Source organism: Monodelphis domestica, chromosome 1 (assembly GCF_027887165.1).
Source record: "Monodelphis domestica isolate mMonDom1 chromosome 1, mMonDom1.pri, whole genome shotgun sequence".
Taxonomy (NCBI): Eukaryota; Metazoa; Chordata; class Mammalia; order Didelphimorphia; family Didelphidae; genus Monodelphis; species Monodelphis domestica.
This window is the reverse complement of record NC_077227.1, coordinates 410,569,200-410,592,778: the sequence shown is the minus strand read 5'-3', so window position 1 is coordinate 410,592,778 and position 23,579 is coordinate 410,569,200. Positions and strand designations below refer to the sequence as shown.

At 39.1% G+C, this 23,579-nt stretch overlaps 1 long non-coding RNA gene and 1 pseudogene across 1 annotated transcript; one reads left to right on the top strand and one right to left on the bottom strand.

Moving 5' to 3' along the window:
* Window positions 1-551: 551 nt before the first annotated feature.
* On the bottom strand, window positions 552-23,579 carry LOC130456420 (uncharacterized). Its single transcript, XR_008915244.1, has 3 exons — window positions 23,460-23,579; window positions 12,785-12,927; window positions 552-2,378 (listed from the first exon to the last, which is right to left on the bottom strand). It is a non-coding gene; the product is annotated as an uncharacterized LOC130456420 (long non-coding RNA).
* Window positions 14,191-15,034, top strand: LOC100011517 (RNA guanine-N7 methyltransferase-activating subunit-like protein; annotated as a pseudogene).

Sequence of the window (23,579 nt, the reverse complement as noted above, 5' to 3'; positions counted from 1 at the left end):
GATTTGAACTTTGGAAGATAAGTCCTAACTCTAAGCCCAGCACTCTATCCACTGCACTACCTAGATAGATAGATAGAAAGGCAGACAGATAGGAATAGATTGATAAATAGTAAAAGAGGTGGAGACAGAGATGTAGATAGAGACAGACTGACAGAGGAGAGAGAGGAGAGGAGAGAAAGAGAGAGCAAGAGAGAGAGACAGAGACAGAGAGAGAGAATATATTAAGCATTTACTGTGTGCTAAGCACTGGAGATACAAATCCAAGCAAATATTAGTCACCACCTCCAAGAGCTTACATTCAAATGTTCAAATGAGGAAATACACATATAAAGGGAAGCTGGAAATAAGAAGGGAGGTATCTGAGGAGAAGGGTTAAGGCTGCTAGTTAAAAAAGGGGGGAGAGAGAGAGAGAGAGAGAGAGAGAGAGAGAGAGAGAGAGAGAGAGAGAGAGAGAGTTAGGAGTGAAATGAGAATGGCTGGGGACCCTAAAGAAATGATAGTATAGCCTAGAGTGTCAACAATCAGGAGAGTGACCTTACAAGGGAGTTTTCTCCAGGGTGGAAAGGCAGCAAAAACATTCTAGAAGTGAGGCTGGCAGATATTAAAATAATTTTCCTTAAGTCATTTAGTTAATAAGGCCCCACAACAAGATTTGAACTCAGGTCTCCTTGTTTTAGGTCTAGCATTCTATTGAGTCCCTTAAGCTGTCTCTTATCAGGAGCCATTGTCCCCACCCTCAAGGAAATTAGTCAGAGGAGAAACAAATGAAAAGATCATTGGCAGTAAAAGGCAAGATATTTATTGCTCAATTATAAGCATTTATTAAGCACCTACAAAGCACGAGGCACTGTACTCATCACCAATGCTACAAAGACAAAAATAAATAGTCCCTACTTTTAAGAAGCTTGCAACTTCAGAGGAGAAAACAGATCTAGGTTCATATAAAATGTAAGGTAATTGGAGAAGGCACTAGAACTTGGAAACAGGTAGGTATCGTGTCCAACGAGAGCTATTCCTTGTTTCATGTCCTGGACCCCTGGCTGCAGTCTAGTGAAGTTCATGAACCCCTTCTGGGAAGAATGTTTGAAAGTGCATAAAATAAAATCCTTATCATTACAAAGGAAAACAACTATGTTAAAATATAGTTATCAAAATATTTTCTCAGTTAACTATTTCCTTTTTTTAAAATTTCTTTGTTACATTAAAGTTCCCAGGTACCTCCCTCCCTCCCCAAAATGTTTCCTTAAAAACACATTTGTGATATAGTGTATGGTAATTTGCAAAAGCTGTCAGTAGACCCCTTGTGGGGCTGTGGGTCCCAGGTTAAAAACACCTGATGTCAAAGGTGATACTACACTAAGACTGAAAGGAAAACAGAAATGATAAGTGGAAATGAAATATGAAATAGTTATGACTGTTCCAAAGAGGCAGAGATTAGTGTGGATTGGGGTCAGGGAAAGCTGCTTCATGGAGGAAACACTTGGAAGAATCAGGACATTATGAAACATTTCATGAAATTGTTCATCATCTTTTTGCTTTGTGCCATCCTGAGCATTCCCATACATCTCTGGTTCCACCCAAGCAATCTATTACCCCTCCCACAGCCTTACCTCTAACCCACTGTGTGTCCAGATCAGTAGCACCCTGCCAGCAAGTTTCTCCTTTTCCCACGACTCACTCAGTACCACCTGGATCTGATTTGAGACCAGCCTTGCCTCCCCATAGCCACAGTAGGCCCAGTTCCAAATGTTCTTGGCTTTTTCTCTTCATGCTCTGGGGGTGGTAGATCAGGTGGGAGAAGTTGGGGGAGGAGTGTCTGTAATCTCTTAGAAAGAAAATGGGGTCTCTGCCTAATAGTCCATTATACTCAAGGCTCCTGCCTGATGAAATAGTGCTGACATAACCTGGAGTTCATTTAGTTCTTGTAAGAATCACAGATTCTCTTTCTACAACAATAAGGTTTCCTTTTCATGTCTATCAGCTCTAGTAATGGCTAAGGGATTTGCCATCTGGTCCTGGAGTTCTAAGAATCCTCAGGGGTTATGGGCAACACCCCAACTTGCCTGTTCTGATAACCAAGAGGTGATTGACCATAGTAGCCTGAAGCATCTCAAGCCTGCTCTGCTCTGGCATCAGCAAATTTAACAGGTGGGAAGAGATGCTGAAGGCAGGGGGTATCATCCTCCCTCCCTCCCTTCCTCCACCCTCAAACCAACTACCACCATCTTGACAAGAACTAAGCCACAACCAAATTGTAGAAAGGGAAAGTTTGTCACAGAATTCTTTTTTTTTTTTAGCAATATTGATATCTTTTGTTGTTGTATCATCTTCATTTCCCTATATGTCCCTCTTTCTTCCCTTACACAGAAAGCCATCTCCTATAACAAAAGAAAGAAAAGCAGTTTAGTAAAATTAACCAACACATCAGTAAAGTCTGAGCACATTTAGCTTTTGATGCCCATAATCTCCCACTTCTGCGATGATGAGATAGAGGAAAAGAAAGGAAGAAAGGAAGAAAGGAAGAAAGGAAGAAAGGAAGAAAGAAAGAAAGAAAGAAGAAAGAAAGAAAGAAAGAAAGAAAGAAAGAAAGAAAGAAAGAAAGAAAGAAAGAAAGAAAGAAAGAAAGAAAGAAAGAAAGAAAGAAAGAAAGAAAGAAAGAAAGAAAGAAAGAAAGAAAGAAAGAAAGAAAGAAAGAAAGAAGAAAGAAAGAAAGAAAGAAAGAAAGAAAGAAAGAAAGAAGAAAGAAAGGAAGGAAGAAAGAAAGGAGGGAGGGAGGGAGGGAGGGAGGGAGGGAGGGAGGGAGGGAGGGAGGAAGGAAGGAAGGAAGGAAGGAAGGAAGGAAGGAAGGAAGGAAGGAAGGAAGGAAGGAAGGAAGGAAGGAAGGAAGGAAGGAAGGAAGGAAGGAAGGAAGGAAGGAAGGAAGGAAGGAAGGAAGGAAGGAAGGAAGGAAGGAAGGAAGGAAGGAAGGAAGATTGAGCAACACATGAAAGCTACCACAGGATGGAGAATGCCAATGCCAAATATCCTGATAGTCAAATAAGGGAAGAGTGGATGCCATAAACTATCAGCCAGTGAATTTATCTGTGATTTCTGGCAGAAGTCAGAGCCACATTATTAAAGAGATTGGTCATCAACATCTAGAAAAGGGAGCTGGGACCATACAGAGCCAGTAATGACCTCATCGAAAACAGGACAAGTCATACTAACTTCATTTCCTTTTTTGATAGTATTACTAGAGGAGTAATTCAGGTTATACTGTAAATAAAGCTTTCCAAGATTCTAAGAAAATATTTGATACTTTTTTGCATTCTATTCTCAAAAATAAGATGGCTCAATGTGGGCTCGACTGTAGTGCTATTAGCTAGATGAGAGAAGGGTTGAATCACTAGAGTTGAAAAGAAACTTGGAAGAAGCTCTTTTGTAATATGTCCCAGAGATGTTTATACATGATTGTGAATTAGACAACATTTTTTTCATGACTTGGATGCATAAGTGGCATCATTACTAGATTTGCAAATTACTTGGTTGGATAACAGAAAAAGAGTTTTTAAAATGTCTTGCCAAGCTTTTTGTGGTGGCAAAAAATTGGAAAATGAGGGAATGTCCCTCCATGGGGGAATGGCTGAACAAATTATGGAATATGATGATGATGGAATACTATTGTACTGAAAGGAATGATGAATCAATGAACTTCTATAAGAACTGGAAAGACCTCCATGAACTGATGCACAGTGAAATAAGCAGAACCAGGAGAGCATGATACACTAACCAAAATATTGTGGGACAATTAAATGTAATTGACTGCTATTGATAGCAATGCAATGATCCAAGACAATTCTGTGGGACTTATGAAAAGGAATGCTATCCACATCTTGAGAAAGAACTTTGGGAGAAGAAATGCAGAAGAAAACATGTGATTTATCACTTGTTTATATGGATATAGGATTTAGAGTTTTGGTTTTAAAAGATTGTTACAAAAATGAATAATATGGAAATGGCTATTGAGTGGTAATACATGTATAACCCAGTGGAATTTGTTGCCATCTCCAGGAGCGGGAAGGGAAACAATTAGAATCATGTAACCATGGAAAAAATTTTAAAAATAAAAAATGTCTTGCCAAACTTGAATGTTCAGCTGAATCTTATAAGATAGAATTAAATAATGGTAAATGTAAAGTTTTATGTTTCTGTTTAAAAAGCAGAACTCTGCAATGAAAAAACATCAGAGGCATGGCAGTTTGTGTAGGAAATATCTGAGGGTTTTAGAGAATTGTAAACTCAATAGGAGTCAACAATATGAAATGATAGCCAGGAAAAAAAATGTTTGTTGAAGAATTAAGTCAGTACTCTACAAGGCTCTTGCTTAGCCAAGGTATTTTTATTACTTGTGTACACAAAAGGAGGAGTGGACCATGGATACACAAGCAGGTTCTTTAACTAGAGGTAGATGGCTGACCAGTCATAGTTTTACAGCAGGGTTGAGAAAACAAAAGGTAAGTTAGGTGATAAAAAGTTGAAAGACAAAAAAAGCAATAGCAATATCCAACAGAATCTGTCATTCATCACTTCCCAGTACTTTCCTCTTTATTACTGAAATGCTGATTCATCAACCTAGACACTTTTTTGTTGTTGTTCAGACATTTTTCAGTTATATCTAACTTTGTGACCCTATTTGGGGTTTTCATGGCAAAGATATTGGAGTGGTTTATCATTTACTTTTCTACCTCATTTTAAAGATGAGGAATTGAGACAAACAGGGTTAGGTGACTTGCCCAGGATTATATAGCTAGTAAGGATCTGAGGCCAGATTTGAACTCACGAAGATTAGTCTTCTTAACTTCAGGCCTAGCAATATACCTATTTTGTTACCTACTTGCCTAGAACTAAAGCACGGTAAAATTATTATCTGCATAGCTAACATCAAAACCAACAGATATTGGGATTTTGTTGACAGCTAAGAGGCAAAATGGATAGAGATCAAAGAAGAACTAAATTCATGTCCTCTCTCCGACCCTTACTGGCTGTGTGACTCTAGGTAAGTCATTAATATCTTCAGTGCTTTAACAATGAAAACTTGACTACTCTCAGCAATGCAATGATCTGAGACAATCCTGAAAGACTTATGGTGGGGAATGCTATCCACCTTCAGAGAAAAAACTGTTGAAGTCAGATAGATGGTGATCAAAGCACTGTGTTTTTCACATTGGTATAGTTACGGTTTAATTTGGGGGTCTTGGTTTTATATAAGTGTGCTCTTACAACAATAACCAATATGGAAGTATGTTTTACATGCTAATACATGTATGGCCCAGATCAAATTGCTTACCATCTCTGAGAGGGGAGAGGTAAAAGAAGGAGGGAGATGGTTTGGATTTTATAATTTTGGAAAGCATATGTTGAAAATTATTTTATGTGTAGTTGGGAAAATAAAGTATCTTTGAATAAAAAAATTTAATCATCAGTGCTCTAGGGAACTCTAACACTGGAAAAAAGGTACCAAAATGCATGGTAGAGTGAGTTTCTTTATCTGAGAATTTCCTACATCAATGAAAGCAGAGGTCTAGTTCCTATCTCTATCCCTTACAGCAGGCAAGACATTACATCTCTCAACTTTGGGCATTTTCTCTCTCTTTACCCCCCCCCCACATTCCTGGAGAGCTCCTCCTTCTTATCTTCACCCTTCAGGTTCCAGCTAAAACTTCACTTTCTACAGGGATTCTTTCCTAATCTCACTAAATTCTAGTGCAGTGCTAGAAAACCTTTTAGAGACTAAGTGCCCAAACTGTACCCTCAAGCCACATGTGAATCCCTGCCTTACCCTAGACAGGGGAGGTAGGAAGTGCTCCCATTGGGCTGCTGGGCAGAGGGAGAGTGATAGGAGAAATGTTTTCAGGCTTGTGGAGAGGGGGAGGGAAGCAGCACTTTCCAGCATGTGTGCCATAGGTTTACCAACACAATTCTAGTGCCTTTTCTCTGTTGATTATTTCCTATTTATCCCATATCTAGCTTATTTACCCATAAGTTATTTGCATGTAACACTCCCCCAGGAAGTTAAGAGCTCCTCAGAAGCAGAGGCTGGCTTTAACCTTTCTTTGAATCCCCAGAGATTATTAGCACAGTTCCTAGCTTAATAAATTTTTATTGACTGACTATAGAATAATGCATAACAGACACTAGGTTTCAGATTTCCTAGAGACAAATCCTCAAATTTATTATTATAAAATACAAGGTAGACAATGCATTGAATCATTTGCTAACCTTCTAAATATTCCCCATTCTTGTGAACTGCATTTTGTTTTTATGTTCTTAGAGGTGTCTAAGAGGCATGAAGAGAGAGAGGACTTGCAAGCCAGGACATGCAAGAAACAAAGCTGGGGACCTGTCTGTCAATCAAGACAAAGATTCCAAATGGAATGTTCCCAGAAGGAGGCAGTTGAAGCTGGCCAGGGAGAGAGGAACTGATTCTGTCTCTCTCTGGGGGTGATTGAGCAAGAAAGGAGAGAGAAACCTTGGCTCTGGGTTTTTTTCTGACCAAGGGAGGCAAGCCTGGATGGAAGGGGAAGAAGCTCAACGGATCCTACTAGCTTCTATCCCAGGCTGAAGGACCCTGGGGGGCCTTCTGAAGTTAGACTGAGAGACCTTGGTGGCTTTGTGAAAAGAAGACTTAACAGTTATCCTCCATCTCTCTGACTGTCCCCCTGTCACAGTTGTGACTTCCCAAACCCTCATAATCTTCATTTTAGATTAGGGAAACCCTCATCCCTCTCACCTCAGTTTCCTTGTCCTGTTATCCCAATAAATCCCTTACCTTAGAAAAGAAAGGAAGAAGTTTTTCCTCATAAATATCATAGTCCACTCAGGGGGGAGGGGTGAAGCCACAAGCTTAAGAAGAAACTGGGAGGGAGAGGGTGGAAGAAGGGAGGGAGTGAAGGGAGGAGGAGGTTTGGAAAAATATTGATCTACTAGTCATCAGTAGATATCAGTAGGCAAACCCCAGAGCATTCCCCTAAAGCAACATCTCTATCTCTCAGTGTCTATCTCAAGAGTCCCCATACTAGCAGCCATCTAGCCTGCCAGAGTATTCAGTTACAACAATAAGAAATAGTTCAACTCAGATTAACCATTTATTACAATTGGCATACCAAATCTGACTGTACCCCACAATCCTTCAGGCAGGGTAGTTAAGGAAGTAAGACAATATGTTCAAACAAGTTGTTTGTGGAATGGTGGTCATCGCAGCCATTGCCTGTTTGGGGGTATACCACTTACTATATAGCAAATTTACCCATATGGTAGTGGAAACTTTGGATTATGTTGGCAACATAACAATGTCTGTTTTACAGTTGCCATTTCAACATGAACTAGTTCTCTGGCAAGTCTTGGCACAAGTATATGTACTCTTTATGGCTGTCCTTCGAATTCTGACTCAAGTGAAGAAAGTATTCAGATTTATGGTTCCCCTTAAAGCAGAAAAGATTATGACTATTGAGAACAACCTAGAAGGCATGATTAAGGCTGTGTTTGAACAACTGATTAAGGAAAAAGGACTAGATCTGGTTATGGGCAAGGACAATGGGCAAACAAAGAATGTACCTCAGGACACTGAAGGTGACAATGAGAACATGGCTGCTGGTGAACCTGAAAAAATCTGTCCTTTAAAGGAGGTCACTAAGCTAACTACTAATGCTGGTGTGATACACTCCAAAGCCCATAGACAATTCTCCGCACATGAACTGGAGTCCATAAAGCGCCCTTTCCCAAAATTTGTGGACAATCCTTTCAAATCACAGAAGGAGCTTAAACGGGCTTTCAGGATCTTTGATCCAGATTCTGAAGATGTCGAGTTCCTAGTGTCAGAAGTGTTCAGCCCCCATTGCATGACCTGTCCTCTCTCTCTTCATGCCTCTTCCACAGAGGACAATGTTAATCACACAATGAATGAATGAATGAATGAATGAATGAATGAATGAATGAATGAATGAATGAATGAAAAAGCATTTATTAATCACATACTGTCTGGCAACCTGTGTGCTGTGTTTTGTTTGTTGTTTTAAGAGATAATCCCTACCTTCAACAACGGATACAAAGGAAAGATAAGGAGGGAAGGAAATTTTCCTCTGGGAAGGTAAGAGGTGCAGGCTAATGGCTGAATGGGATGGGAAGGTGAGCCATGTATCAAACTAATTCCTTACTAAATTGCTTGTAAAAGTGATATCCCCCCATCTGGTAGGAATGAAGAGATGGGAGTCAGACACCATTAGGTAATCTGTAGAGACAAAGCCATTTCCAGATGCATAAATTTTAGAAAATTCATCTAATCTTTTTGTCATAGTTAATCTGAAGATTTAAAGTCCAAAACAATTTTCTAATTACTGTATTCTGAGAACCTCCAAATGTACCTTCATTTCTGATTTCAATTTATTCTTAGATTTAAAATTCAATTTATTTTAAGCTGAAAATTCATGAAAATACTTCAACCAGCTGAGCTGGCTTTTAGCTAATTCATGAGCTATAGTCTTATTTGTTCTTCCTGATGCTGGAGAATCAAAGACTGAAGATAATAGTTTGAGATCACAGTTAATACCTATTGCAAACATAATTGCACCTTCAGATTTTTCAGGGTCTCTTGAACCATTTTAACAAAACCAAATTAACTCTTGATATGCCAACATATTCTCATTGTCAATATTTGAGCCATCACTGGCCAAAGGGAGTACCATATAAATATTTCTACTCTGAGCACTGAGGTCAAAGAGGATCTCGTCCCTTAATATTCTACATGCATCACACATTAAATATCATTACCAAATATTAAAAGGACACTTTGATAATACTTTCCACAGTAAGAATGCTTAAATCTCATAAATTAGCCTTAGCCTAAAAATAAATTTTTAGCATTAGCCTAAAGTATTCTAATGAATAATTCAATTTGAAATATGAGGCTGAACTCACTGCCAATGATCCGGCAACATTAGTCCAAATGAATATATTTCTAATTATTGATAAGAAAAAAATCCAGGCATGTCTCTCCCAGTTAGGGCTTTTGATGTCAGTTACACTCAAAACTCCAGCACTGTTCATTTACCTGGCTGAAAAAGGACTTAGCGCTTCTTATTCACATCCCACACCAACTTTGCCATCAAAATAATTGTCCCCAACTAATGTAGCTAACCCAGCCTAAGTCTGACTTATATGGGTCAATTCTAAAGTTACTTTATTGTTCCATCTTCCTTTTCTAAATCTATACCAGGACACCAGCATTTGTGAAATTAAGCTTAAAGATCATTTGAAATCTCCCCACTTTCCTGGAGAGAAATTGTCTTTCCAGAAGTAGTCTGTTATCCTAAATATAACCATTGGTAGAACCAACAGGTAGAAACTTTTCTGTGAAACATTTTTTCCCATTAATTTTTCTGAATCTCCAATAGCTTTCAAATGTCCAGCAAGTCACGTGAAGTCTGCAATTATTTCATTTCTCTTTTTCATGCCTATCTGTTTTATTCTTTCTTTCTACACTTAGTTTCTTAATCTTAAATTTTATTTGCTTCCAGTGGCTCAGAGAATAGAAAGCTGGACCTGGAGTCAGGAAGACCCAAATTCAAATTCAGTCTCAGATATTTACTAGCTTTGTGATCCCAGGCAAGCCACTTAATCTCTGTTTGCTTCACTTTCCTCATCTGTAAATTGGGAAAAATAACAGGATTGTGGTAAGAATGAAGTGACATAATAGTTGTCAAGCACTTTAATCTGACAAATCTTAATCTTACAGTTCCAGATAGATACTAGCTGTCCATAGCATCTTTATTCAAAACCATGGCATATATGTTTCAATTGTATTGTTAGTTCTAGTCTTTTTTTCTATTTTTTCTATATCTAGTCAATTTAGCATGCTTTCTGCATTAGGACTAATTCTTTTCAAAAATGTGTTTTTCTTGGCACAGCTAGATGACTCAGTGGATAGAGTAGCAGGCCTGGAATTGGGAGGGCCTGGGTTCAAGTGTGACCTCGGATACTTCCTAGCTATATGATCCTGGGCAAGTCACTTCACCCTCATTGCCTAGCCTTCTTCTGCCTTAGAACCAATATTTAATATCAGTTCTGAGACAGAAAAGAAAGACGTTTTTTAAATGCTTTTCTTTACCTATTTCTTTTGGAGGTATTTATGAAAGTTCAAAATTCCTTCAATTTGGCAAACAATTGAATTCAACTAAATCATGTGTTCAGAATAATATGGGCAATGTAAAGCTTTCCCACTAAAAATGAAGAATGGATTTTTTTAAAATGTCCCCTTTCAGTAACAATAGCTCCTAGGAGGGAAATGAATACAGTTCAGAACTTGCAACTTACAACTCTGTGAAAGAGACAATAAAGGAATAAGAATTGGGCACAGTCAAGTTTATTAATTTTCAGTTTAAAAATGTGTAGTAAATCATGGCAGTTAGATGGCATACTGGATAAACTCAGAGTTGGGAAGATATGAGTTCAAATCTAATCTCAAACATTCACTAACTGTGAGACCCTGGGCAAGTTGCTTAACCCTGTTTATCTCAGTTTCCTCATTTGTAAAATGAGCTAGAGAAGAAAATGACAAACCACTCCAGTATCTTTGCCAAAAAAAAACCCTAATGGGAGGATGAAGAGACATCTATAACTAGAAGGACTGACAACAACAAGTAAACCAGAGGCATTTATTTCACTATGAATTTAGTATAAACTCAGTTTTGGTCTGCTTATAATTAGCATGATCTTTTCCCTGTCTTTCTGGCTAGCCAAAAACAGGAAAAAAGATCTTTGCTCAGATTGGGACAATTCTTTTTTAAACAGACTCTAATTTTTCATTCATTTTTACTTAAGGGTTAATTCACATATACTTGAACTAGAGAAGAAAAGAAAAAGTTCTTGCAGGCATTTAATCATTAATAATGAAGACAGGACAATACCTGGTAGTTCAATTATTTTTTCCGGGATCTGTTCCAATTTTACTCTGGCAGGCTCTCAACACTAATTGTTTGAGATCAAATTTTTTTTTCTCTCTTTGCCTCCGAGATATAATTCTTCTATTTAAAATATTTTTCCCCTTCTCCAACAGGTGAAATGTCTCCAAGGTACCATCTGTTCCTATAGCTAATAAAACGAAACTCCTTCTCAGAGCTACCCAGAGGATGTCATTCATTTGAAAGTCATTCATCTGCTATAACCAACTTCTAGTTTAAACCATTTTGAAAATGCTTTTTGGTCCCCAAAGCGGACAAGATAAAGAAACACCCTTTTCAGTCTGGTATTTAGTTCATACAGAAGACCAAAGAGGAAAGTGCCTCTCTCATCAGGGATAGTTCACAGAAAAGATCAAATAGACTCTGCTGACTCCATGCAGGGGTCTGACGTGGTCCCAGGAGCCAGGCCCAGCCCAGATCACTACCCTGATGTGACCGAAGGAAGAGATGGAGCAGAGAGATGGGAGCAAAGGCATCCAGGCCTCCACTGGACGCTCGTGGGGGAGATGAAAGGAGGAAGCCCAGCAGACACTGCTGACAGCTAGCCACGTGCTCTCTCTAGATTTCTCCATAGTCCTTGCGTGTTCAGGTCTCATTGGATGGGAGATAAAGTCTACAGGACCTGATGAACCGTGTTCCTGTTCCACCTTCTTATAATCAAAGTGAATCATCAGTGGACAGGACAAGTAAATAGACATCTAGATAATCATAACCACCACTAGGAAGGCTCCAAAGTCCTCAGAAGAAAGGAACAGATGTGAATATCTAGATGGCAGCTGGGTGGTACAATGGATAGAATACTGAACTTCTGAACAGAAAAATGCCAACTTTAAATCCTGCCCCAAGCTAGGCCTGGAGTCAGAAGAACCTGGGTTCAAATCTGGGCTCAGTCGCTCCCTGGACAAGTCACTTAATCCCAATTGCTTAGCCTTCATCTCTCTTCTTCCTTGGAACCAGTGCTTAGCATTATTGATTCTAAGACAAAAGGTAAAGGTTTTAATTTTTTTTTAATCCTGCTTCAGATACTAATTAGCTATGTGATTCTGGGCAAATCACTTAACCTCTTTCAGCCTCAGTTTCCTGGAGTTGGGAGGTCCTGGGTTCAAATATGGTCTCAGGTACTTCCTAGTTGTATGACCCTGAGCAAGTCACTTAACCTCATTTGCCTAGCCCTTGCCCTTCTGTCATAGAGTTGTTAGAAGGACAGAAAGTAAGGGTTTAAAAAAAAATGAAATTTTAAAATGTTTTGTAAAAAATGAATAATATGGAAATAGGTTTTGTGTGATAATACACATATAACACAGTGGAGTTGCCTGTCAGCTCCAGGAGTGGGGAGGGGTGAGGGGAGGGAGAGGATGTGAATCATGTAACCATGGAAAAGTGTTTTTAAATAAAATCATACTTAAAAAAGAAAATAAATTAAAATAAAATAAAATGTTTTCTAAAAAATCAGTATTTAAATGTAAAGTGAGAATGATAACATTGTAGTTGTAGCAATGATCATATGAGCTAATACATACAGACAAATCTTAAAATAAATTAACATAAACGTGAGCTGTTTTTGTCTTGAATCAGTCTTGCCTCACAAGAAAAAAAACCAAACAAATCCTTAGCTCTTCAGACAAGATGAAGCCAGCCTTACCTGCAACAGGAAAGCACCAACACTGAACTGAACTGTGTTGTGGCTTCCCTCAGGTGATCTGGGGGCTTCATCGTTGGCCCCAAACAGCCTCGGTGTGACATCAGAGGCTAACTTTAAAGATCACTCTTCCCAGAATTTTGAGAATTACCTGAAACCAGGACTCCTCCTTCTTGCCAAGACTAGAGGGTTACCACACCAGGAATCTCCCTCAGAAACGAGGGGATCGCCCGAAAGGCCTGCAGGATCTGCCCTCTGATTAGAGTAGCTCCCAAGGTTCTTAAACAGCTCCAGCTGGTGGCACAAGGAGACAGAGAATGAAGCACTTACCTGCCAGAATCCCTTTCAGGAGAAAGCCTTGGGACAACCGCCCTTCTGCTTTTTTCCCCTTTTTCTAATTCGAGCAGCCTCTGCACAACCCAACCTTTGTCAAGGCCTTGCTTCTTCAAGGTTCTGAAAGGTCTGTCTGTATCCACAGTGGGGCTCCCAGTGTCAGTGAGAGAGACAAGACCTCCCAGCCAGGCTTTCCAGTCAGAAAGCACACAACGGTTTTTAAACTCATTTCCAATCAATTAAGTTTTTTCCCCAAAAAATGAAAATCCTCCTCCTCTCCCTTCTATGTCCCCCCCCCAACTGAGAAAGAAAACAAAACTACTGTAATAAATACATATACTCTTCTCTTACAACAATAACCAACATGGAAGTAGGTTTTGCATGATGACATGTGTATCCCAGGTCAAATTACTATCTCTGAGAGGGGGGTGGGAAGGGAAGAAGAGAGATCATTTGGATCTTATAATTTTAGAAAACATACTTTGAAAATTGTTAATACATGTAATTGGGAAATAAAATATCTTTGAATAAAAATAAACACATATAATCAAACAAAATTAATTCCCACATTATGTGGTTTTTTTTTTGTTTGCTTGTTTTTGTTTTTTAAACTCTTACCTTCCATCTTAAAATCAATACTTTGTATTGACTATAAGGCAGAAGAATGGTAAGGGCCAGGCAATGGGGGTTGTGACTTGCCTAGGCTCACACAGCTGGGAATTATATGAGGCCAAATTTGAACCCAGGACCTCCCATCTCTAGGCCTGGCTCTCAATCCACTGAGGCACCCAGCTGTCCCTGATCATGTTTTGTTTCTTTTTTAATGTTGTCTAAATCCATACTTGGAGTTTATCACCTATCAGGATATAAGTAGTATGTTTTATCATTTTTTAAAAATTACTTTACCTTCTGTCTTAGAGTCAATACTAAGTATCAGTTCCAAGGCAAAGAGAATTAAAGGCTAGGCAATGGGGGTTAAGTGACTTGCCCCGGCCAGATTTGAACCCCTACAACACCTCCTATCTCTAGGCCTGGCTCTCTATCCCCTGAGCCACTTAGCTGTTCCCTGTCTGTTTTATCTTGAGACCTCTGAAATTGTGGTTGTTCATTGCATTGATCAGCATTCCTAAGCCTTTCAAAGTTGTTAATCTTTAAAATATTTATAATAGTAATATAATATCTTTTTCATATTATTATATAAATAGTTCTCCTGGTTCTGCTCTTTTCACTCTGTATCAATCCATACAAATCTTCAAGGTTTCTCCAAAATTATCCTCTTCAGGGATGTGGCAAAGTTGGGACATTAATGCATTGCTGGTATTGTTGAGTTGTGAACTGATCCAACCATTCTGGAGGGCAATTTGGAACTATGGGTGCCCCAAGAACTGTGAAGAGAGGAGGCACCAGCCCACATATTTGGTGCTGAAGGACGGTGCTGAAAAGCGACTGCTGCCAGCTGGGATAAACTGGGCCATCCTTTGAGAAAGAAACTGATTCTCTAGGACTTAGATTTTTTTCAACAAAAAAGTCAACAGTGTAAGCAACTCTAAGACACTGAGGGCAGATTTCAGAATGGCTGACACTCTTGATGCTGTTCCAAATTTTGAAGAGGTGTTTGCCAATCAATTCACAGAAGATGATACAGAGTACCAAGAATACCTGAAACACCCCACAGACTCCCCTCCAGTTGTTGAAGAGTGGAACAGTGGATCTAGTGGTAATCAAAGAAACAGGCAATAGGTTGCAAGATAACAGACAATTTTGAGGAAGGGATGGCAGGCAGAGTTGGCCAAGTGACAACAGATCTAATCTATGTCATGGAAGACCCTGGGGTAATAATTATCAGCAGCACAGACAAGAACCTTATTACCATCATCAGTATGGAAATTATGGTTATAATCAACAGCCTCCTTGTGGCTACTATTAATATAAATGTTGACATCTATCAAGGAAAGCCAATACATCCTCTTCTAACATGTCAAAAGCTTGCCTGTCTTGTTTTTTGTATATAATTTTATATAACTAATTTTACACAACTTAAGACTGTCATGTACAAAGAAACTAGAAAGATGTGATGGTAGCTGGGAATGTTAAGTCCTATAAAGAAGTTATGGACTACATTGTTCAACTTCTACCTCAAATTCGACTTCATTTCACATATTGTTGATGCATCGAATTTCCATGTAAGGCTGCCAGTGGTTATAAGTTTATAACTCAGGCATAATTAGAAATAGGAAAAATGTTTACTTTCTCTCAAATTTAAAGGAATATCTGTAAACATGGATGAAATTGTTTCTGGAATTTTACAAACTTTAATGAAGAAATCACCAAGAGACAGTTACATTTGGCTTTCAAAATACCATATTTAACAGCAACTGAAACAAATTATAATCGATTTGCCTTTCACTTGGCTTTGATTTAGAAATAACTATACTATGTGAATGCCTATTTTAGAGGTCTGAGTGCTATTTTAGTAACAAAAGGAAAAGAATAAAAATGTAAAATAAGAAAAGAATTTTTATTTTTGGATTAAGTGAGCATAGATATGGATTTGGTTTTTTTTGCATTATATACTAGTATGAGCTTTCTGGTGTGTGGAAGGCAGAAGACTTGAAATTCACTTAAAACATTCACTTAAAAACACAGGATTGAAATTCAAGTGCAATCTAGACATTATAACCTGTTATTTTCAGCCCTTTCTTTCCAATCATCATATGAAACATAATGCAGTATGTTTTTAATAGTCATGATAGCTTAGATTTTACATTATTTTTTTCTCTGCCAAACATGGAACCTGCTATATCTTATATGCATGCAATAATTGTGTGAATTTTTAAAAATCTTTTCTCTATTTTTATACTCCCATTATGATGCCTATTGTAATTTCATTTTTATTCAAGGGAAATGGTAACTGTTTAGCCTCACTCTAGTTTTGGATTATTAGTTCTATAATAATTTGCTTTTTGTTATATCCTGTCTGATAAAAGGAAGTGCAGTATAACAGGAAAAAAAAGTACTCCCTTTTTTAACCCAAAGGACTTAAGTCCAAACACTGACTTTTAAGGACTGAACTTGGCAGTTCATTTAAACTCTCTTGACCTCAGAAATCTTTATCTGTAAAATGTGATCTTTGTGATCTCTCTGAGGTCCCAACCAGCTCTCAATCCTATGATCTACTAAGAGTAGCAGGTTGACATTTTATGAGATTCTTAAATTTTTTGTGGGGAAGGTATTGCTCTGTTGAAATAGAAGTATTATTAAAGGATATGATCAATCTTAGTATGCCAGAGCTTTGCAGTGACAATTACTTAAACCTTTCTTTTAGTTGACATCTACCTTCTTGGCATTTCCATCTTAACAGCCTTCTCATGGTGTTTTCTCTATGATGGTGAAGGAGCCTGCATTCCCTAAGCATCCCTTTGCCTCCTACTCTCAGAACCCTATATATCCTATTCCCTTAAAAATCTTTACTCTGTTAGCTGTTATGCTGAAAGAAAAAGTAATTTCTGCAAATGACTGGCAAAGAATAATGTGTTACTTCCAAGAAGTATTTACATTTCAAGGAGGGAAAAAAATCTATGGAATTAAAATCTTTGGAACTTTAAGCACTGTGGCTAGCAAGAGATTGGGGGAAGAGGGAGGTAAGACCTCCCTTGTGCTCCCCCAAACCATACCATGTAAACAAATGCCTGTTCTACTAACATATGTACAAAGCCAACCTTGAACATGACACTCAATAAAAATAGATTTTGATTGTAAAAAAAAAATTGTTTTTAAATTGGAACTATGCCCAAAGGGCACTAAAAGACTGCCTGCCCTTTGATCCAGCCATAGCACTGCTGGGTTTGTACCCCAAAGAGATAATAAGGAAAAAGACTTGTACAAGAATATTCATAGCTGCACTCCTTGTGGTGGCCAAAAATTGGAAAATGAGGGGATGCCCTTCAATTGGGGAATGGATAAACAAATTATGGTGTATGTTGGTGATGGAATACTATTGTGCTCAAAGGAATAATAGAGCGGAGGAATTTCATGGAGACTGGAACGACCTCCAGGAAGTGATGCAGAGTGAGAGGAGCAGAACCAGGAGAACATTATACACAGAGACTGATACACTGTGGTACAATCGAACGTAATGGACTTCTCCATTAGTGGCAGTGCAGTGATCCTGAACAACTTGGAGGAATCTACCATAAAAACCACTATCCACATTCAGAGGAAAAACTGTGGGAGTAGAAACACAGAAGAAAAACAACTGCTTTGTTACATGAGTCAAAGGGGATATGATTGGGGATGTAGACCCTAAATGATTATCCTAGTGCAAACATCAACAACATGAAAATAGGTTCTGATCAAGGACACATGTAAAACCCAGTGGAATTGCGTGTCAGCTACGGGAGAGGGGAGGGGAGGGAAGGTGAAGAATATAATTCTTGTAACCAAGGAATAATGCTCTAAATTGACTAATTAAATAAAATTTTCAATAAAATCACCCTAGACAATTAAAAAAACTATCCTTTTCCTCATTTCATGGCAGCTGTGGTACACAATAGTATTCCATCACATTTATATACCATAACTTGTTCAACCTTTCCCCAATTTGTTGATTGGTTTCCCATGCTTTGCCACCACAAAAGAGCTCCCATCAATACTTCTATACATGTGTCCTTTTCCTCATTCGAGGGGTTATAGACCTGGTCCTGGAATCACTAAGTCAAAGTGTATGCAGAGTCCAATAACTGTGGGGCAAGTTCCAAATGGCTTTCCCAAATGGCTGGACTTGTTCCATGGAAAGTGCTTTAGTATGTCAGTCAGCAAGTATTTATTAAGTGCCTGCTTTGGGTCAGACATTGTGCTAAGCTTGAGGACACAGAGAAGAGAGAAAGACAATCCCACTCTCAAAGATCTCACAGTTTAAAGGGAGAGAAAAACATGAAAATGAATTCAGTATAGGAAAGAGATACGTAGGATAAACTGGAGATAACAGACAGAGGAAAGGGACAAGTTTTAGCTCTAAGGCAGAAGGTAAGGGTTGTGATTGGGGTTTTTAAAGAGGGAGAGGAATAGCTTCTTTTAGAGGGCAAAATTATAGCTGGGACTTGAAGTAAACCAGGATGTATGAATGAAAAGGGATAGAATTCCAGGCATGGAGGAAAGCCAGTAAACATGCCAGGAGTTAGAAGATGGATTGTCTTGAAAGAGGAAGAGCAGGGAGGTCATTGTCACTGGATCTCAGCATATATGGGGGTGAGTAAATTATAAAAAGACTGGAGAGGTATAAGGCAAGGAGGTTCTGAAGGGCTTCAACTGCCAAACAAGGGGGTTTATCTTTGACCCCTGAGGTGGAAGGGAGCCACTGGAATTTATTGAATGGATATGAGCATGACAGCTTTAAAAAAATCACTTTGACAGCAAAGTGGAAGATGGACAGGAGTGAGAGACTCAGGGCAGAGAGATCAATCAGCTGGCTAGTGCAATCATCCAGGCATGAGGAGGCAGCTAGAAGACTCAATGGATAGAGATGAAATGTCCTAGATTCGAAATTGTCCTCAGATTCTTCCTAGCTGTATGACCCTGGGCAAGTCACTTAACTTCTTTGCCTAGTCCATGCCCTGCTGTCTTAGTGTTGTTACTAAGATGGGAAGCAAAGTTGTTGTTTTTTAAAATAGTTTAAGTGTCAGGTAACATGGGGCCTAGACCAGGGTAGTGGCAATGTTAGAGGAGAGGAAATATAAGGAAGAGATGTTACAAAGATAAACTAGCCAGGGCTTAACAACTGATTGAATATGGGGAGGTGGGCAATTGAGAGAGAGTGAAAAGTTGAAGATAACACCTATATAGCAATCTGGTGTGACTCAGAAGATTGTGGTAACTTTGGCAATAACAGAGAAGTAAGGAAGAGGGGAGGGTTTGGGAAGAAAGATCATGTTATTTTGGGATATTTTGAGTTTAAGATATCTATGAGACATCAAGTTGAGATTTCCAATAGACAGTTGGAGATATGTCTCTGGAAGTTGGGAGAGAGGCTAGTACTGGATGATTAGGGTTAAGAATCATCAGCATAGAGATGATAGAATCCATAGAAACATGAGATCAACAAATGAAAGAATATAAAAAGAAGAAGGGGCCCTAGACAGGAGGCTATTGGGTGGGTACCACAATAAGTGAATGGGACTTGGATGACATTCCAGCAAAGGAGACTGAGAAGAAACAGTCAAACAGATGGGAAGAGAACAGGAAAACATGTCACAGAGGCAGCTAGGTAGCACAGTGGATAGAGAGCCAGGCCTGGAGTTGGGAGGACCTGGGCTCAACTCTGGTTTCAGGTACTTCCTAGCTGTGTAACCCTGGGTAAGTCACTTTACTCCAACTACTTAGCCTTTGCTGCCCTTCTGAGAACTAATACTAAGACAGAAGTTAAGGGGGAAAGGGAGATGAAGGGGGGAAGAAAGAAAGGAAGGAAGGAAGGAAGGAAGGAAGGAAGGAAGGAAGGAAGGAAGGAAGGAAGGAAGGAAGGAAGGAAGGAAGGAAGGAAGGAAGGAAGAGAGAAAGAGAGAAAGAGAGAAAGAGAGAAAGAGAGAAAGAAAGAAAGAAAGAAAGAAAGAAAGAAAGAAAGAAAGAAAGAAAGAAAGAAAGAAAGAAAGAAAGAAAGAAAGAAAGAAAGAAAGAAAGAAAGAAAGAAAGAAAGAAAGAAAGAAAGAAAGAAGGAAGGAAGGAAGGAAGGAAGGAAGGAAGGAAGGAAGGAAGGAAGGAAGGAAGGAAGGAAGGAAGGAAGGAAGGAAGGAAGGAAGGAAGGAAGGAAGGAAGGAAGGAAGGAATTGAAGGAAGGAGAGAGAAAGAAAGAGTCAGTCACAAAAATGTAGAGGGAAAATAGTAACAAGGAAAAGGGAGTGATCAAACAGAGAGGTCAAGCAAGATGAGGGCTGAGAAAATTCTGTTAAATTGAGTAATTAAGAGATTATTGCATGAAGCCAGGATGATGGAGTAGCAGAAGAAGTACAGTCAGCCATCCCAAACACAAAGTATGAAGTTGAGAAATAGGCTGTAAGAATGAGATCCTGGAATAACTCAATACCCCCAAGAAAGCAGCAGCAGGAATCTGGAAGACACAAGGCCAGCCCAGACATTCCTTCCTGAAATTGTCAGAGCCCAGCCCTAACATAAAGTATAATGTCGGGAAGCAGGCTGGAAGTAACAACAATGAAAAAGAATGTCATCATAAAGAGCTATTGTGGTGACAGGGAGGCTCAAGCTAACAAGTCCAGAAGAAAGAATGATTCCAGAACATCTATATGCAAAGCCTCAAAGAAAAACACAGCATGGGCACAAGTTCAATTAGAATTTCTAGAAGAGATAGAGCATTATTTTTTGTTTGTTTGTTTGTTTTTTTAAGTTTAAAATGTTTGTAATAAATAAAATGAACAAACTAGAGGAGGGGGATGAGAGAGGAGAAGAAGAATAAGAACCTTGGAATAAAGAATTAGAAAAATCCTCAATAGTTTGACACAAAGAGTACAAAACCCTGTCCAAGCAACAAACTCCCTGAAATTAGAATGGATAAAATAGAAGATAATGGCTTCATGAGACAATAAGAAATATTAAAACAAAGTAATAAGACTGAAAAAAAATAATTTATAAGGTTCCTCATAGCAAAGATGACTGACCTTGAAAACAAATGGAGAGGTAATTTAAGAATCACAGGACTAGGGGCAGTTATGTGACTCATTGGAGATGGGAGGTCTTGAATTTAAATCTAATCACTTATACTTCCTAGCTGTGTGACCCTGGGCAAATCACTTAACCCCAATTTCCTAGCTCTTACTGTTTTTATGCTTTGGAACTAATACTTGGTATTAATTCCAGGACAGAAACAAGGATTTTTAAAAATAATTATTGAACCACCTGAAAACCCTGGGCAAAAAAAAAAAAGAACCAAGACATCATATTTCATCAAATCATAAAAATCAAATGCCCAGATCTCTTAGAACCACAGGGCAAAAATGAGTGCCCAGTTAATCAAGATCTTCTAGCAAAAGCTTGGATCACCACTTGTCAGAGATATATGTAGATGGAAACCTTGTTGAGGTACATGTCAGACCAACCTAGTCTCCAAGTACCCTTCAGACACTGAGATTCTGTAATGCTGACTCCAAGAAGCTTGAAATGCAATAAGGGGGGAAGACAAACAGAGGTAACTGTAACTTAGGGTACAATGGGATAACTTTAAAGGTACAAAATGGTAGGAGATTTAAAGCCCCTCACCTCCTGATCTCAATTTCCTCTTACAGTCTTATTACCTATTTCTCCCCTCCATGAACTCCATGGTTCACCCAATCTGACCTTCTTATATCTCTTTACATAAAATGCTTCATCTCTGGCTTCCACGTCTTTTCACCGGCAGGGCATCATGCCCAGAATGCACTTCCTCCTCATCGTTGCCTTTTAGATCACAAATTTCCTCTAAACCTCAGCTCAAGCATTTTATTCTACATGAAGCCTTTCCTGATCTGCAAGTCTATTAGTGACCTCCCTTCAAAATTATGTTATAGGGGCAGCTGGGTGGCTCAGTGGATTGAGATCCAGGCCTAGAGATGGAAGTTCCTGGGTTCAAATTTGACCTTAGACACCTCCTGGCTGTGTGACCCTGGGCAAGTCACTTAACCCCCATTGCTTAGTCCTTATTGCTCTTCTCCCATGGAACAAATACACAGTATTGATCCTAAGACAGAAGGTAAGAGTTATACAAAATAATTCTCTTGTATCTTATCTGAATATTCCTATCTACATAAGTGTTGTCTCCTCTAGCTACATTATAAAGTTCTTAAATATACAGACTGCTTTATTTTTCTCTTTGAATCTTTGTCTAGAATAGTACCGAGCACCTAATAGATACTGGGTCTCAGCACCCTCCTTGGTAAATAGTTGGTGCTTAATAAATGCTTCTTGATGGGCTGCTTAATAGGTGCTTATTGGTTTAATTGATTGATGAGAAATTTGTCTCTTTCTCTCATCAAAAGAGAAAGTAATTAGGCTGAAGGCTTCATAAAAAGGAAGGCAGTTGTGTTAGATCTTAAAAGAGAAGAATTTATACAAATTGAAACAAGGTGGTAGAGAAGAGCATTCCAGGTCTGAGGAATGGCCTGAGCTGAGACCCTTTGAGGAGGGCAGGAAGTGAGGATGGTGAGAAATTCAGATTGACTGGAATGTAAAGAATGTAAAATGGGAAATATATAAGATCTGACTGAAAAAGCAGATTGAAGCCAGATTGTAGAGACTTTTGGAAGTCAGATCCATGAGTTTATAGGAAATTTGTGAGGTAGTGGGGAGCCACAGAAGGTTTTTGGAAAGAGGACTGACACAAACAGATGGGTATGTTTAGAAGATGACTTTTGACAATATGAACAAAGTATTTTGGAGCCTGGAACAGTAAAAGAGGGTGCTTTATTCAGAGTCCATGAACCTGGGTTCAAGGGACAAGGCACCTAACAAATAAAATGAGGGAGTTCCATGAGTTGGTTTCATCTAGTCTCTTCCAGTTCAGAATCAAAATCAAAATCAATACAGGAGGCAGCTAGGTGATTCAGTGCATTGAGACCAGGTGTAGAGAAAGGAGATCCTGGGTTCAAATCAGATCTCAGACCCTTTCTAGCTGTATGACCCTGGGCAAGTCACTTAACCCCCCATTGCCTAGTCCTTACCAATCTTCTTCCTTAGAACCAATATGTAATATGGTTCTAAGGCAGAAGGTAAGGGTTTTTAAGAATAAAAAATGAAAAGAAACCTATGATTATGAGAATGGCAGCAGAAAAGACAGAGGAGAAACCACAATTCCATCAAGGCAGTGCTTGTTTCGCTCAGTAAGGACCTAGAAGTGGGGCAGCTTTCTGGGAATTCAGTCATTTCTGGCATGTAGTCTTTGTTAAGGACACTGGATGAGTGATCACAAACTTTGAAGAAAGGGAGCAAATTCCCTCTTGTTTGGGAGGCAATCAAGGAAGCAGGTCAGTTAGCTGAACCTGCAAGTGGCACAGACTTCTGGGGAGGAAAGGAAGGGATGGGCCTCAGGGGCTAAAAGTAAGGACACTAGGACCCTATCTTGGCATCTTGACCTGCACTGGGAAGGCTCTTGAGCACCTCCTTAGGCACAGACCTCTCTCTCCTGGCCTTCTTTTTTTAAGAGCCAAAAGAAGTGGGCATCACTTTTCCCCTGGGGCAACTGACACTGGACCACTACTTAGGAACACAGCCCTGCTCAGTGTATGTCTCTGGGACTAATGAGGGTTGAGGCTGCTGAGACATCTCAGGCTCCGTTTGGTTTTTGACACCTCTGGCCTAACACATAAAGAAGGAAGAAAAAAATCTCGGGAAAAAAAAAACAATACACCACCTGAGTGATATGATAAAGACCTTACTTCTTTTTCATAGCATTTGAAAGTTTACAAAAGTGATTTTCTCGCATCAACCCTAAGAGATAGACATGGTGAGTATCATACCCATTTTACAGATGAGAAAATCAAGATTTAGGGCAGTCACGAGATTTGTCCGGAACCACAGAAGTGGAAAGGTCTCTGAGTCAGGATTAATAGACGAGGTTTTCCTGATTCCAAATTCAG